Source organism: Camellia sinensis, chromosome 13 (genome assembly GCF_055761805.1).
Source record: "Camellia sinensis isolate YWXY chromosome 13, ASM5576180v1, whole genome shotgun sequence".
Classification (NCBI taxonomy): Eukaryota; Viridiplantae; Streptophyta; class Magnoliopsida; order Ericales; family Theaceae; genus Camellia; species Camellia sinensis.
In genome coordinates this window covers 6,117,573-6,134,707 of record NC_138973.1, presented here as the reverse complement: position 1 = coordinate 6,134,707, position 17,135 = coordinate 6,117,573, and the positions used below count along the sequence as shown (strand labels likewise).

At 32.6% G+C, this 17,135-nt stretch overlaps 1 long non-coding RNA gene and 1 other non-coding gene across 2 annotated transcripts; one reads left to right on the top strand and one right to left on the bottom strand.

Moving 5' to 3' along the window:
• Positions 1 to 1,629: 1,629 nt before the first annotated feature.
• Positions 1,630 to 8,765, top strand: LOC145805908 (uncharacterized). The gene is made up of 2 exons (XR_014348187.1): positions 1,630 to 4,979; positions 8,315 to 8,765. It is a non-coding gene; the product is annotated as an uncharacterized LOC145805908 (long non-coding RNA).
• Positions 8,766 to 11,192: 2,427 nt separating this feature from the next.
• Positions 11,193 to 15,111, bottom strand: LOC114319089 (uncharacterized). The gene is made up of 3 exons (XR_014348183.1): positions 14,929 to 15,111; positions 12,357 to 12,515; positions 11,193 to 11,549 (listed from the first exon to the last, which is right to left on the bottom strand). It is a non-coding gene; the product is annotated as an uncharacterized LOC114319089 (transcript).
• Positions 15,112 to 17,135: the final 2,024 nt, after the last annotated feature.

Sequence of the window (17,135 nt, the reverse complement as noted above, 5' to 3'; positions counted from 1 at the left end):
ATCAAAGAGAAAGAGGGATCATCGTTTTTCAGTTTGTTGAAGGAGAGGAACCGTCATTCGTCGTTCACTGATAGAGAGGATGTGCAAATGAGGTGGATGTGCATAAATTTGGTATTTAGGATTCAAATAAATGGAGGGTCCAAAGAATAAAGATAAGTGTTAATAGTAGCCCTCAAAAAAATTTAAAATTACTTTCTTTTTATTACATATTAATCAATCATTTTTTTTTCTCTTTTCTCATTTTCAATCACTTTTTCTCCCAACATAGATCTAGGAGTAGACTTTTTTTTTTAGTCATCCTATAGCAACCACACAAGACTGTCACTAATGGTGTCAATTGATTACCAATAAGAAAATGATATTTCCCACTGTTGAAGTCACCACTCACTACAAGAAATAACACCTTTGCCGACCAAAAAATTGGTCGCTAAAAGCCCATTTTTAGTCTGCAAAAATTATCCGCGACCAATTTTTTTGGTCGCTACTTTGGTCGCCAATTGAGGGTCGGCAAAAGAAATTCGCGACTAAATTTTTGTTGGTCAGGAAAAGTTGGATTTGCCGACTAAATTTTTGGTCGCTAAATATATCATTACTGCGACTAATTCATTTTGTCGCTAAAACACTTTGGTCGCGAAAAGTGATATTTTTCCGACCAAATATCTTAGTCACCAATTGTCAGATTTCACGACCAAACAGATTAGTCGCCAAAAGTCGAGGAATCGCCGACTAACAATTTAGTTACCGAAAGGTAAGGAATTGCCGACCAATGATTTTAGTTGCAAAAGTGTTGAATTTGCCGACCAATTTTTTAGTCGCCAAATCTTTTTTATTTTATTTTATGAGAACAATCAATTTTTATTTATAAACATTCAATCCAATATCGAACAAAGTTCATTCAACCCAACCACAATTAAGGAACAATAACATTTAACAATAATTAACAAATTTCCTTTCTTTCACTAAATCATCAAACAATAATTGAATTTCATTTAAAATAAAAATAAAAATATGTAACCAACAAAATTACAATAATTATTGCAATCTATATAATAAGGGAGGACTGTTTTTGAAAATGTCCCAAATGTAACAGAGATACATTTGGTTTTAACGGCCAAGATGAATCCTGAGTTTAGATCAATGGTCTATATACATTTTCCCACCCGTTTGAGTTCATCTCTCCCTCTCTCCCACGTCCCCAAACACGTTCTCTTCAGCTCCCTCTCTCCCACGTTCTCCCTCTCTCCCAAGTTCTCTGTCACAATGTCTCTAATCACCACAGCCATTGAAGACCCTTCGAACCCTTCGATACCCACCCTCCCTCTTCGATACCCAACCCTTCGATACCCACCCTCCCTCTTCGCTACGCTACTCCTCCTTCCCTTACAACCCTTCTCTTCGACCTGACCGAGGCTATCACCGACCAGGCCTCCTTCCATCCGACGATCGAGTCGAGGCTCTCTCTCCGACGATCGAGTCTCTCGCCTGACTCGCTTCTCGCCGCTCAGTCCCGCCGGACTCTCTTCTGTCGACGCTCTGTCTTCTCTCGACTCTATCTCTCCGACCAGCCCAGTTCTGTCTCCGACCCGACCCAGCGACTCCAACCTACAGGTATATAACTACAAATTGAAATCTGTTGTTGTAGAATTTAGGTTTTTTTTTGGATTTTTTTAAGGGGGAAAAAAAATAAAAGTTAAATCTGTTGTTGTTGTTGTAGAATTTGGGATTTTTTTTTTAGGGTTTTTTGTAAGGGGAAAAAAAAAGAAAATTGAAATTGAAATGTGTTGTTGTAGAGTTTAAAATTTGTTCGACGCTCTGGTCGCTAGCAGAGACACAGCTCCCCCAAATTCTACAAATTGAAGGTGAGCAAATTTAATTTGTAGTGGCTATGCATTTTATTCTCCCACAGGGTTATTGGAAATGAGATTCTCCACTGCTATTTATGTTTGAACATCTAATTCATGTCGTTCACTTCATTGCATAAAGCTGCATGCTCCTTCTTTAAATTCTGAAACAAAAAATAAAAATTAGAGACAACTACAAGAAATTTATAACCAAATATGTCATTGAAATCAATGTTTAAGAGTATAAATTTCAAGATTTACCTGAACTTGGTATTTGCAGACTCATGTTTCTTCTACCCTTAAAGCTTCCCTTAGATTTTCAGCTTTAGTAAATGCAATTATGCTCAAGAATCTCATAAGGAAGGGAATTCCGGCGGTTTTACGGCCTAAGGTCTGGTTTTCGCTCTCCGGGGTAGCTAAGAAGAAATCTACGGTGCCTGAGAGCTATTACAATGATTTAATTAAGGCTGTCGAGAGTACGATCACGCCCGCTACAAGGCAGATTGATCAGGTGACTTTTTTCTTTCAGCATTACATTGGTTATTGTGGCACATTTATCATCATGTGAAAATTGGATGGTTGATCAGTTGTTTCAGATACAATGTTTATGATATAATGATCATTGTAAATTTGTAATGTTTGATGTTTGTGGGACTCCACTTCATTACAAAAGATGGATTGTTTTGCAATTGGATAACGGATTCTTATCTTAATAATGCTATTTGTTTGATCCTGAACATGAAATCTCCAGGTTCAATTGAGCTTATTTAGTTTGCATTACATTACTTAACGACATAATTTTTTATCATACATGATGCTTGCTTGAGGACAATGTTTACTGAGGGAAGAATTTTCTGTCATTGTCAATATCCAGAATGGAATAGAAATACTGGAAATGGCTTTGGAAACCTCTTTCTGCATTGAGTCAAGTGGCTGATTTTATTATAGGCCAATTGGGGAATCTCTTGATTTAGTTTAATATTATTCGAAGGAATACAAATGTCAATATTTTCTAAGTTAAAGAGTTAATAGATATAGATGGATTTAATAATTATGGAGATGAATATGAGATCATAGCCTATTTTAGGTACACTTCTACTTTTTTTTGGCAACATTTGATGTGATATGTAAGGACTGTGGAGACTTATAGCTGTTTTTTCTCTGAGAAATTTCTTTTTGTAATTTTTCATTTGTTTATGTCTTGGTAATGCATTTATGTCCTCAAGTTGAAGCTTATGGGTTGTGATCAAGCAGTAAGAATAGAGCATAAACAATATCTGTTTGTGTATGTATATGTTTGTAATTGGCTTTATTTAGAATATGTTTGTTCAAATTTCTGCAAAATTGGAAGAGTCTGCACTTCATCAGAACACATTTCTTGGGTTCCATGTCCATCCGAAACATCGCTATCGTCCATCAAAGCTGTATTTTCCCCAATAAATTCTATTTTTATTTATTTATTTATTTATATATTTGTGTTTTCAATTCATGGCTATATTCAGAAAAACTTTATGGATTACCTACTAGATCTGTTTGAATGATTTTGATCGATTTTGGTGTTTAACTGACTATCTTTGATTGAGTCTCAATTTTTTTTTTTTTGATTGACTATTTTCCGTCTGTTGCAATTCGGGTTTAAACTATGTATAATATTTTGTTTTACCTCTGATTTGGAGATATTATCTGCTTAATTTTATGGTTTCTTTGTGTATGTGGGCTATGTATGTATGTATTTACTTCATTTGTGAGGATGTGGAGGATTGCAAGGCAAAAACTTGGAGCTGGAGGATTTCCTGTTCCGGTAGGTCTTTCAATCGTATGTTTTGATTTTGAAAAAGGAAGATTTTTTTGCATCTAATAGATAGTATTTAATTTCAGATTTTAGAACAATCCTTGCAGAGGATACAGCAGCCTGCAGTATCCGCATTGAGATGTTATTCATCTGCTACCAAAGAGGTAGTTGTGGATTATGTTCGTTGTGTTCAATTTTTTCGTTTTTCTTTGATGCTTATTTGGTTGTTTAGAGATGTTAGAATTAATTTTATTTCATGAGCTGATTTTTCCTATTTTGAAAATCATGAAAACATCAATTAGGTTATTGAAAACTTAACTTCTCACTTTATTTTTTTAGTTAGTTATTTATTTAGTTCAAACCCGTTAGTTATTTAAATAACTTAACTCCTCTGAAGGTGTTTAACTGACTATCAGATAATATTTATTTATTTAGTTAGTTATTTATTTATTTAGGTCTCAATTTATTTATTTATCTGATAATAACTTCTCACCTTCAGATTCAAACTTAACTTCAATTAGGTTATTTATTTAGTTAGTTATTTATTTATTGTCAAATACCATGACCTGATTCTAACATATCCCTTTTTGGTAATGTTTATTGAGATGTTGGTAATGTTTATTTATTGAGATGTTGGTAATGTTTTTTTTTTCCAGTTAAATTCTCAAACTTAGAACTTTCTTTGTTTTTTTAATTCTGTTGTATGTGTATTTTTTATTTTTATTTATTTATTTATTTTTGTTCTAATTCTCAACCTTAGAACTTTCTTTTGTTCTAATTTATTTATTTAATTCCGATCGTACGAACTTTACTCTCTCTAATTGGATGTACTTACATTTGTTATATATTATTGCGAGAGCTTTACTTTATGGATTACCTATTGAATCTGTTTGAATGATTTTGATCGATTTTGGTGTTTAACTGACTATCTTTGATTGAGTCCTGTATGAATAGGATTGCTTTAACGGTAGTCTATGATAAAAAAAAATTTAAAACAAATTTTTTTTTTTTTTTTTGGATTGACTATTTTCCGTCTGTTGCAATTCGGGTTTGAACTATGTATAAAACCAGGCAACTCAAAGGTAATACTCTCTCTCTCTCTCTCTCTCTCATAGTAGTAGCAGCAGCAGTAGTAACAATATTCTCTCAAATTCTATCTTTAGATGGGCATATCCTTGCACACATCCTGGCTGCAACCTCCATTGGAGTCATCTCTGCCACTGCGTTTCACTACTACCATCGACAAATGCCCCAAAAACAGTTAGAAGATCAAACCGTAGTTCCATTGTTAGACAGGAATAAGTCTGGCTGTGTTGCCAAACTTGAAAAATTCTCCAATTATGTCGGTAAAAATCTATTCATCTCCATTCTTCTTTTCTTCTTTTTTTTTTTCATAATGTTTTTCCACTTTACAACAACTAAAATGTTTTATTGTTTTTGTTTTTTGGATTTTGGGGATGGGGATGGATCAGCTAGGCAGATAGGATTTGAAGATGGAAGTGAATGTCCCCAACTTTGCAAATTAGCATATGAGTACCTCAAAAAATCCAAAGAGTGTGAGAGTACTATCTATGAGTATTTTGCTGATGAGCCAAATGTTGATGAGCTGTATGTGAAGTTGGTTGAGGAGTTTGATAGGTGCATCCTTGCCTATATTGCATTTCATTGGAGCCAAGCTTCTCTCATGATCAGTCAGGTATATGCATATATATGTGTTTATAAATGTTTCAACAGAAATGTTTGGTAATCGAAAATTTTACTTCAAAAATTAGTCGGAAAAAAATATTGAATCGAAAGCTTTACTTCAAAAATTAGTCAGAAAAAATATTGGAGTAGTTGAGATTCATTTTAAATTAGGTCCCACTATATGTGTGTATGTTTTTATAAATGTTTCAACAACAATATTAGGTAATTGGAAAATTTAATTAGAAAATTACAAATTTTTTTTTTTTAATGATGGAGATTCATTTCAGGTTGGGCTTTTGATGTTTCAATTGCTTATTTTTGTGTTTTTGCCAATGTTTCAATTCAACAGCAATGTTAAGGAATCAGAAATTTTAATTAGAAAATTACCCAAAAAAAATATTGAATGATTGAATTTCATTTCAGATTGGGCTTTCTGATGTTTCAATTGCTGAATTTTCATTTCTCCTTGAAAATCTTTCATTCATTCTCTTCTTTTATTTTATTTTGGGAATGTGTGAATTGCAGGTATTGAGTATTGATTCTAATAAGAAAAAGTTGTGTTTTTGCAAATATATTTATGTTTGGGTACTTTTACAAAATGAATTTCAAAGTCAATAAATTTAATAAATTACATTTTAAATCAATACTTTTAAATTTAATTATATTTTAATCTTATAATTAAATTAGACACGGATATACATTTTTAAACCTCCAAATCAACCCTGGGGACTTGCTTGGTTAGAATCTATTAGCAGATAAATCAGTAGTTTGAAGGTGTTAAAATCTGAAGGTGTTAGAATCTATTGACAGAAGTTAAACTTTTTGAGCACTTTCAAGTTGTTGTAAGCTTTAAAGACTTTGGAAATTGGGTCATCAAAACAAAGACCATGCGGGCGGAATGTGATTGGTTGGACAGAAAAAGCAAGCAGAAAAAGCGATAGAGAGTGAAGTCTAAAATAATAAATAAATAAATCTATATAATAAGGGAAGATAGTTTTTGAAAATGTCTAATTTGTGTTAGAGATACTTTTGATCCAATGGTCAATATGAATCCCGGGTATATATCAATGGCTCAGATCTATATAGCTCCCGCCCAAACATTTCTCTCCCTCAGCCTTCCACCTACCCACGTCTCTTCCTCTCTGTTCTTCTTCTTTCCTACCCTCCCTCTTCTGCTGCTCTCCAGTCTTCTGCCTCTCGAACTCGGCTTTATCTCTCTCTCCCTCTCTGTTCTTCTTCTTTCCTACCGTCCCTCTTTGCTCGCTCCCGACTTTGCTCTTCAGTCTCGCAAGGTAAGATTTCTGCCTCTCCCTTCTCTCTCAGTCCGTGTCTGCCTCTCCAGTCCTCGAACTCGCATTTTGGGCTATTTGATTGTAAGATTGATTGTTGTTTTGATTTTGAAATCAAAAATTCGGATGTTAGGTAAATTACATAATCTATTGTATGCCCAGATGGGATTTTTGGTAATGGTGATTTTTGGAATTATTAAGTTAGGTAAATATCAGAGTTCCAATCACCCCGCATCGACTTCATCCTAATCTCTTTGTTCGTCATTTGTTTTTTCTACGTTTTATGCTTTCTTGATCTATGTGATTTTTATTTTATTTTATTTTATTTTGAAAATGATCAATTGTTGGAAATTTTGAAGAAAATAAACTAAAGGAATTTGTGATATCTCTCTTTTCTTGAACTGCAAATATGATTTCTAATTTAGTTGGTTGTTTAATTTATTTGTGAGCGAGTAATTAATATTTGGGATGTGTAACTTTGACATATTTTTTCTAATTTTGTTTACAAGAATACGTTTAGATTATCCTTAATTTGTTTAGTTACCATTACATTTACGTATAGGCTCCATTTGGATGGGTGGATTTGAAATGAAAGGGTTTGAGGAAGAAACTTCATAAAATTGTAGGAAGGTTATCTATTGCATGTATAGATTGATAATATTAAAATAGGTGATTGAATAGAGAATATAGATAGGAGAGTTGTATTTTGGTAAGATCCCTGTATAAGAATAATTCGTATAAGGATTTCAGGTAAGCTATATTTACCAACTATTTAAAATCCATCAATCTACAGCTCTTGAATCCATTCTTGATATCTAAATTTAAAATACTACACTGAATTAATAAGATATACTTCTTGAATGAATGATGCCAAATGTATTAATCTGAAACCCATAAATCCAAATGTAACCTCAAATTTTCATGTCATGTTGTGGTGTGCCTGACCTTCTGGATGTTGATGGATATGTAAATGGATGAAATTTGGATTTGAATTAAGAATGGAGCAGATTTGGATGAGGTTGAGCCATAATTATCATATTTCCAAACCGATAGAACAAGTTGATTAAAGGGTTTAGTTTAGCTTCCCTACCTTTTCTTTCTGCTGTGATTTGAATTTTTTTTAGAGAGAAGTCCCCCTGTATTTTGGTAAGATCCCTATATAAGAATAATTCATATAAGGATTTCAGGTAAACTATATTTACCAACTATTTAAAATCCATCAATCTACAGCTCTTGAAACCATTCTTGATATCTAAATTTAAAATACTACACCGAATTAATAAGATATACTTCTTGAATGAATGATACCAAATGTATTAATCTGAAACCCATAAATCCAAATGTAACCTCAAATTTTCATGTCATGTTGTGGTGTGCTTGACCTTCTGGATGTTGATGGATATGTAAATGGATGAAATTTGGATTTGAATTAAGAATGGAGCAGATTTGGATGCGGTTGAGCCATAATTATCATATTTCCAAACCGATAGAACAAGTTGATGAAAGGGTTTAGTTTAGCTTCCCTACCTTTTCTTTTCTTCTGTGATCTGAATTTTTTTTAGAGAGAAGTCCCCCCCCCCCTCTCCCGCGGCTGAACCGGGCTGCTCAGAAGACTAGGTTCACTGTGTTAAAAAGCTGGATATGTCAATTTGTTGAATTTCCTGTTAATGTGTAAATTATTCAGTCCTTATGTTCCTTTTGTGTAGGATGAGAATGTAGCATCAGATGATGCTGAGGATGATGGTGACGCCAATGGTAGTAGGCAAGATCGGAAAGGAGATGAGGTTGAAAAGGAAGATGAAGGCAGGCATGCAAAGATGTTGCAAGAAATCACTGGGCTTCCAGCTGAGGCTTTCGAAGGTAACATTAGTCATCAAAATTTTAATAAATTCTGAAGAGGTGACTGCTGGATTTTTAAACAGCACCTGTATCCATCATGACTTCATTTTTTCCTGCATCTTTTGTGTGCAATGGTTGATTCACACAGGCAGATTTTTGGCTGATTGTAGAGATGTTTGTTCAGGGGGAGTTGTTACCCATTAAAATTTTAAGTCCTTTTTCTAATTTATGTATTTTTTTACTACTAGCTTTCTATTGTCACTTTCCTAACATGAGAATTAGACGAGAGCTATGAAATTGGATCTAAAGTTTGCTCAACATCAAAAGTGGGTGATGTCATTGAATCCATATTTATTGAATTTGTAATCACAACTATCTTGATTTATTTGAATTAATTATATGTTATATTTGATTTATATTGTGATTGCATTAATTAAAATAAACTTATAATGCTAAGGACATATTCCCTCAAGCATTTAGAAGTCAATTTAAACTTACACAGTAAATTAATTTTCTAAGGAAGGTAATTTTCCTACGTAAGGATCACTTCTTCACCCATGAAGAACTTAGGTCGAGTCTTAATATCCTATTTCATCTAATATGTGAGGCTATCAAGTAGTATCATATATATCCAGTTTGCCTAATGTTCCTTAATCATAAATTGTTTTATGGGTGGAAAATTGGTGGGTTTGGCGTATGTTATCATACACTTGAGCCACACCATATCACAGAAATATCCACGAATCCCATTTTGATTTGTGGGTGGAAAATTGGTGGGTTTGGCGTTTTCCACCCATAAATCACAGTACCGGCCCGAAATGGAGTACTTGGGTTATGTGTAGAATTGTGGATACTTTTCTCAAGGTTTCAAATATTTTTTCGAGTATCACTGTAATTTTCCCAACATGAGAGTTAGGTTACACTACACTACCCAAAAAAATAAAATTGAATAATTTGAGATGTTCTAATCTGTTCAAACACGCGTCTGTTGTTGTGGAACTTTTCTCCAACATGTAACCTTCTAATGAAAATAATTTTGTTGAATGATAGAATTTATGTGTGTGCATTGTATTTTTTGTAATCAATTTCTTAGTCTCTACCATTTCTACATCCAAAAACTACTCTCTTTTTTTGTTTCTCTAAAAAATAAAAAATTAAATGATGAGCTTATTTGAGATTCTACTACTCTCTCTCTCTCTCTTACCTAATTTGAAAACAACCTCTCCAGAATATAATAATTATGTAGTTTTCTCTGTATGGTATATTTCTATTTGGTATTTTTTCATGTTTTTTTCTCCTATTAAATTTTTTTTCTCCTATTAAATAGTGTTGGGATTAAATTTAAATTTAAATAGAGTTGGGATTAAATTTAAATAGTGTTGGGATTAAATTTAAATTTAAATAGTGTTGGGATTAAAAAATAAATTTAAATAGTATTGGGATTAAATTTAATTTTATCAAATTAAAAAATAAATTTAAATAGCGTTGGGACTAAATAGTGTTGGGATTAAAAAATAAATTTAAATAGTGTTGGGATTAAATTTTATATTAAATTTGTAATTTTATCAAATTAAAAAATAAATTTAAATAGTGTTGGGATTACTTGAAGAACCGACCCGATTAGCAGAATACGATGGGGGAGGTTTCGACCACTCGGTTGTGGTTGAGATTGATGAATTTAATTCTTATTTCGGATAGATATTGAATTTAATATATAAAAAACCATATAATCGACCCAATCAACTTATTCATATGCGTACAAATTTATTAAATGTGGCATTGTCCAAATGTACATCTTTTGATCGTATAAGTATTCTTCTCCCTAAAGATAGTTTGGATTCTACTACAAATATTGTTTATCCTGAAGTATTGTTGTAGTGTTCCATGTTCATAAAATCACGTTTTATCAAAAGGTAATCATGTAAATTTATTTCTATTGATTATATATCTTTTTTAATAAAATTTCAATTTAATAATAATTGGAAATATGGATTTTTTTTAGGATTGGATCGAAAAATTTATGGAGTTTAAAAGGAGAAATACAACTAGCTTGCTTCGATGGGGATGTAATAAGATAATTTCAATCTCAAAGTATTTTGATATGTATAATTCCAACAAATATACCGGCTTATATAGATATTTTCTTTGTTTCCACAAATTACCAGATTGTTGTGCATGTTCCTCATTGGGGATACATACAAGTTGATACAAAGACTTTTTCGAGAGTAATGATGAGGAAGTTTGGGCAAATACATGTTTGAAGACATGCTATTGACACATCTTCTGTAAAGCATACAAATTTTGGAAAGCTTTAACCCACTTTTTTTAATAAAGTTTTAATCCACTCTTTTGGTGTATGACAATATAATTTTTGTTTTTCTTATGTAGTTATAATTTGATTTGCAACAGTAGCACTAACTGGTGTGCATTTTAGTTTTAATTTCTTTTAAATTGTAGAATATAGTCAGTTAAATATATTTTATAACTGCATTTTAATCTTAATATTATTTACACCGTGCCTTTAGGCACGGGCATACACTAATAATTGAATATGAGAAGAGATGTCACGTTGCAGTTCCCAAGCCCTTCAACTGATTTGCCATGCATTTGATCAATCCTAACATCTTCACCAACTAAATTAACTCTCAACAGCAACAGCATACACACACTAGCCTGCCTTCACTAGCATTGCAAATTGACACTGAGAAACAATACAGAATAGACCAGTAGCATTGCAAAAAATAATTTAACACATAGCAATCCACATAATTTAACACATTGCAAAAAAAAATAATGCATTCTTAGGACAATTTGTTTTCCTCTTTCACTTGAAAACAAGATTTTTTCCCCCTTCAATTAAGTAAATGTAAAAAATAGAGAATACACCACACCAATTACATAGATCTGCAGAGAGAAGCGAACACAGAAGTTTGCCAATAAATCATTATTTAACAGCAACTTTTAAGTAAAGAAAAAATACATACCCATTCCCGATGCACTAATTGTTCCAAGAGAATCAATAGTTATAGTTCTTGCCCTATGGAAATGAACAACGGATCCTTCTATACAACCTTCAACAAGGATATCCTCAACTCGGCAAATCTAAAGAAGCAGATGGATAAAGATGTTAAAATGACTAAATAAATAAACACCGAACCCTATCAATAAAAGAACCGATCCATAACCAATCAGTAATTCTGGGAGGGGGAACTAAATACTTTAAATACCCTCAAAGATAACAATAAAAAATGAACAATTATAATCAGACATCCACTTGCATGGATACTATAGAAACTACCTTCATGGGATTTGTGGCCCCCACTAGGTGTTTTGGAAGGTGAACTGCATACCACAGGCCCATAAGGCCCATGGTAAATCAAATATTTTATATTGGGTATTTTAAAATCCTAATGGTCAGGGTTGAACATGCAGTATAAGAAATCATAAAACGCAACCAAAATATGGTGAGACACAAGTGCTTACATACAGTTTGCCCATTTATAAAAACCATTCTGTTCAAGTTTCAAATTAAAAACAATCAAAGATGGCCATATACAAGGTTATATAATTACAGCTCTGAGTTATTCAGGGAGGATAATATCATCTCCAACACATTTAATAGTCTGTAGAACAGCTTCTTTTTCATTTGAAAAATCTATCATGATAAATTTAATAATGATCCCAGTTTTCTGAAAAAAATAACAGTCACCCTAGTATAAAGTATATGAGGATATACTTCAATAAATCCCAATATCATACTATATTTGTTGTCAATAATTAGAATACAAGATCACCATTGCCAACAAATTGAAATTTGTTTTGTCAACTACTAAAATTAGGAACTAAACAATGGAGAATCATGATAAATTTTACTTCCACCTCAGATAATGGTCACCGTAAGGTACTCACATAGATGTCTTCTTGAAGATGTATGGCGTTTTCTCGTATTCAATCTCAATATAAGAAGTGATACAATTGCGGATAATGTAACTGCACCTGCAATCGTCCCAAGTGCAATGCCAATCAGTGCTACCTTGCTAATACCAGATTTTGAAGAGGAGGGGTTCGCTGCAACAGAAACTAAAATTATGAGAAAAACCCTAAGAATTACAACAATGAAACACAGAAACTGCTAAGTGTAAGAATCAAGTTTAAACATAAGAAATAGGAAGGAACAAATCTAAGAATTACGATTCAGAGCTAAATCAGGATAGGCAAGCAGTGCTGGTTTGTCTTGGTCTCCATACACAATAACAGACACAGGACCATGGGCAATTCGTACAATACGTTCATACAGTAAAAGAAAAAAAAAATTTGTGCATTAGAAACACATCAATCATGGATAGGGAAGAAAAAAAGAAGCATTAATCAACAGAAGAAGATAATTTCCAAGAATTCATCGAAATGGTAGAAAACTATCAAGGTCCATCAAAAATTTAAAATGGGAACACCCTTGGTATAAGCAATCATTTGTTTTGTGTATATACCATTCAAATAAAGAAAAACTGCTGCTTGTTAATCTTATTCCAAGAAAATGATTGGCATGTGCACTGCCCCCTTTAGAGCCTGATTGCTAAATCAACATAATATTTATTTCTAAATGGAGATTAAACAAGTATTAAAGCACACACATATAGTTTTAGAAGATTTTGAACTTGTGAAACGTAGAGAAGCTGGAAACAAATGAAAATAAACCAGTTTCATATTAATTTAATAAACATAAATAAAGTTTGGAATTCAATCCAGAATTCGGTTATGTAAAATCTCATTGGCCCAATAAGAAAATCTAAATTTTCTGTTCTTCTTGTTTATAAGCTCTGTAGTGTGCATCATGCTTGATTACAGTGCACAAAACTTGGTCTTAACTTTGGCTACGTTGTGGCACAATATACCACAAGCAAAGAAGCTGCAAGCTGCAACTTTGCTGTCATGATGTCTAAAATTGATTTGTTATGACTCTACCTTTTCAAAGCAACAAGGCCTACCATAAGAAGCCCATCTTCTCTGTTACACCATTCATTGTATCTGGAATAAGCAAACTAATGGTGGAATAGCTTGCAAATGAAACTAATATCCTAGTCTTGTTGAAATCTGAAAATTGAGTCATTAGAACCAACTTGGGCAATTTATTCATGTCCTTCTCTCATTCATAATGTCTTTATGAAATGGGTAAGATGGCTCTTCTACTGTGCCTGAGTTTATGTAATTCTATATTAAGTAATTGGGATATTGCCGTTGTATGTACTTTAGGATTGGGGGTTGAGAAAGATTGTTTTTGTGATGGAAAGAAAAAAGAAATGAAGTATGGTGATAAGATTGTTAATTTACCCCATGTTTTCTTATCACCCATTAGTCAGATTTATATCCTCTCCTCTACTCATTGTTAATTTTTGCATAATTGGAATAAGTACAAATCTCCCAAATTCTGCTAAAATCAGATTGTGTTGATTGTAATGAGCTCCTTATAGAAGTGATCTGGACCATTTTCTAAAGGCACTGCACAATGCAGAGCAACATGAATGGATAACCTGCATTTGTGGTAACTGGTAAGAAATAAATATAATAAACAAAGTCTTAAAAGGTTCTTGAAGAATTGTGTTGAACTGTGTAGATTTAACTTCCATCATTTTTGCATCAACCAGGAGGATAATATAACCCATTTGAAGTTATTGGTAGCTATTGATGACTATGTAGGTTATTCCTCTTCTTGATACAAGAACTACAGAAAGAAGGAAGTATATACTTTATTGCTAACTAATTCATAAAGAATATTCCGTACTTATTTTCTTTAGAATAAATTCAGGGTATTTGTTCATGTAACAATCAGTTTATTTTACTTTGTTTGTTTGCTTTTTTGTATTGGTAAATTGAGTTGAGAAAAAAAATCAAAAGCAGTTGCTCAAAATCAAACCCATTAAGAAACCCATTAAGAATTCAGATTGAGTTGAGAAAACACTTCAGAGCTACATAGAATTGCATGAAATCAAATGGGCGAAGGATACAAAGTCCACATGAAAAGAAATTCTCAGTGTGGCATATTTACAAACACGTATGGTGCATTCGATTGGTCAAAAATCAAAAGCAGTTGCTTAAAATCAAACACCATATTTAGATTCCAGAAACAAAATTCTTCATATTTAACATGTAACTTTCCACTTTGATCTTAACTAACCAACACATAATAAATAAATAAAAAATCATCTTTCAGCTCAAAATTCAACATAGTGAAGGTTAGAGATAGAGGCGTTTGATCTAAGATTTGAGGGCAAAGCAAAGCAGAAAATCAAAGAGTTTTGGGCGAAAAGTGAGCAGAACAGAAGTAGAACAAAGAAGCACAAAATGAAGATGTAACATTAACAGAGTCAAAGATCTAAAACCCTTGAAAGAGAGGACAAAGATGTGAGATTTAACTGATGGAGAGAGAGAGAGAGAGAGAGAGAGAGAGAGAGAGTATGAAGAAGAAAAAGAAGAAGTAGGGTACCTTGATCATGTCGATGGGTTGGATAACACAGGTAGCGAGCGAGGCTCCGCCATTGACGAAGGGTTTCACTGCGGGCCATACTTCTATGGATTTTGGCTTCCCCTTTCCCATTTCTTCTTTTGTTTCTCACTGAAGGAAGAGGTCGTAACAATGGTGGAGCAAGGCTTTGTGTGGTCAACCACTACATTAGGGCTTTTTTTTTTAATTTTTTTTTTCTTCTATTTTGCTGGGTACAAAACGACGTCGTTTTACAATAGGCGACCAAATTTTTTTGTCGCAAAAAAATTTGAATTCCCACCTCCACGTTTCAAATTTCCCTTCCAAACTTTTGGCGACTAAAAGACCAGATTAGTCGCAGAAAAGGTACCTTCTCCGATAAACTTTTTTAGTCGCCAAATCTTAATCAACGGCGACTAAAATATTAGTCGCTAAAAGTACTAATTTGGCGACTAATTTTTTTTTGGTTGCTAAAAATAAGTTTTTGGCGACCAAATTTTTGGTCGCCAAAGAAAAAAAAAATTTATTTTTCATTCAGCGACTAAATTGTTTTAGTAGCCAAAACTTAATATACGGCAACTAAAATATTTTTGGTCGGGGAAAATATGTTTTTGGCGACTAAAATTTTGGTCGCCAATTCCACAACCAATTATTTTTTATCTTCCACGACCAACTTATTTTTTAGTCACCAAAATGTGACCTTCCGCGACCAAATTTGTAGTTGGTCGCCAATATATGACCTTTTGCAACCAACTCATATTGGTCGCCAAAAATAATGACCATTCGTGACTAATTAATATTTGGTCGCCAAAAGGTAACTTTTAACTACAAACTTTTAGATTAATCACGAAAAGTGGTCGCTAAAAGTGCAGATTCTTGTAGTAACTCCACACTAGGGGACCATATTGGAGCAATTGAGATTTAAAACATGTTTGGTTGAAAAAAAAATCTAAAATCATTTTTCTTTCTATTACATATCAATCAATTACTTTTCTCTCTCCTTTCTCATTTTCAATCATATTTTCTCTAAATTTTCTCCCAACATAAATCTAGGAGTGACCCCTTTGTTTTTTTTTTTGTCATCCTAAAGGAACCACACAAGAGTGTCACTAATGGTGTCAAATGATTACCACTGTGGAAGTCACCACTCATACGAAGGGACCATATTGGAGCAATTGAGATTTAAAACATGTTTGGTTGAAATTTTTTTTTAAAAAAAAATTAAAATCATTTTTCTTTTATTATATATCAATTTTTCTTTCTCATCTCTCAATCACAATCATTTTTTTCTCTCACACTCATTTATTCAATTAAAAAAAAACATCAAATCATGTCGAACTCTAAAACTCCAAAACCATTTTTAAAATATACAGTCAATTTTTTAAAAAATATTCTAAACTCTCTCCAAAAAATTATTTTTGAAATAATATGTTAAAACACAAACCAAAGAAGGCCAATGTGTGACACCCGAATGTTTTAAATTTAACATTACAATAAATAGAACTCAGAAAATAAAAATAAAAATAATAATAATAATAATAATAATAATAATAATAATAATAATAATAAATGCATAATTTAGGAAATTGAGAATTTTATTGTTAAGGAAGTACGTTGTGAAACACCACACATTAAATATTTTAATAAGTGGTAAGTGAGGTTTTATAGTTGGGTAGTGAGGGTTTTAGACATGAACCTAACTTATAGTCATATATAAATTTAGGAGTCATCATGAATTACCAAAGCAGGTAATAACTTTTCCTAAGTCCTAAGAGAGCCGAATGGTCCATGGTCAAAGTAAAAAAATCAAACAAGTTATTAAGTAATTAGATAAGGGTGGAATGGAGTGATCAGTAAGATTTCCACGCGTCAAATATACAGAACTTTCCGTATACTTGTCACCCACGAATTACTTCCTATAAATAGAGAAGAATGGCATGTTTAAGGCAACGGAAATAGAAAGCAGAATAGAGAACGGCGGGTGAGGATCTTGAGTGGTGAAAAGAAACAAATTAATTTAAGGTGAGTTATATTATACCTTGAGTCTCCAAAATGTATTTTACTTATGTTTTGACTTACCAAAATTTATTTTATACAAGGTATATTTTATTAGTATATTAATAAAAGTTATGTTTTATAAAGGTTCAGTTACGTGGATTATTTTCTGAGCCCTATTTGCCTAAAAAGAAACCCACTGATATGTTTGTTTA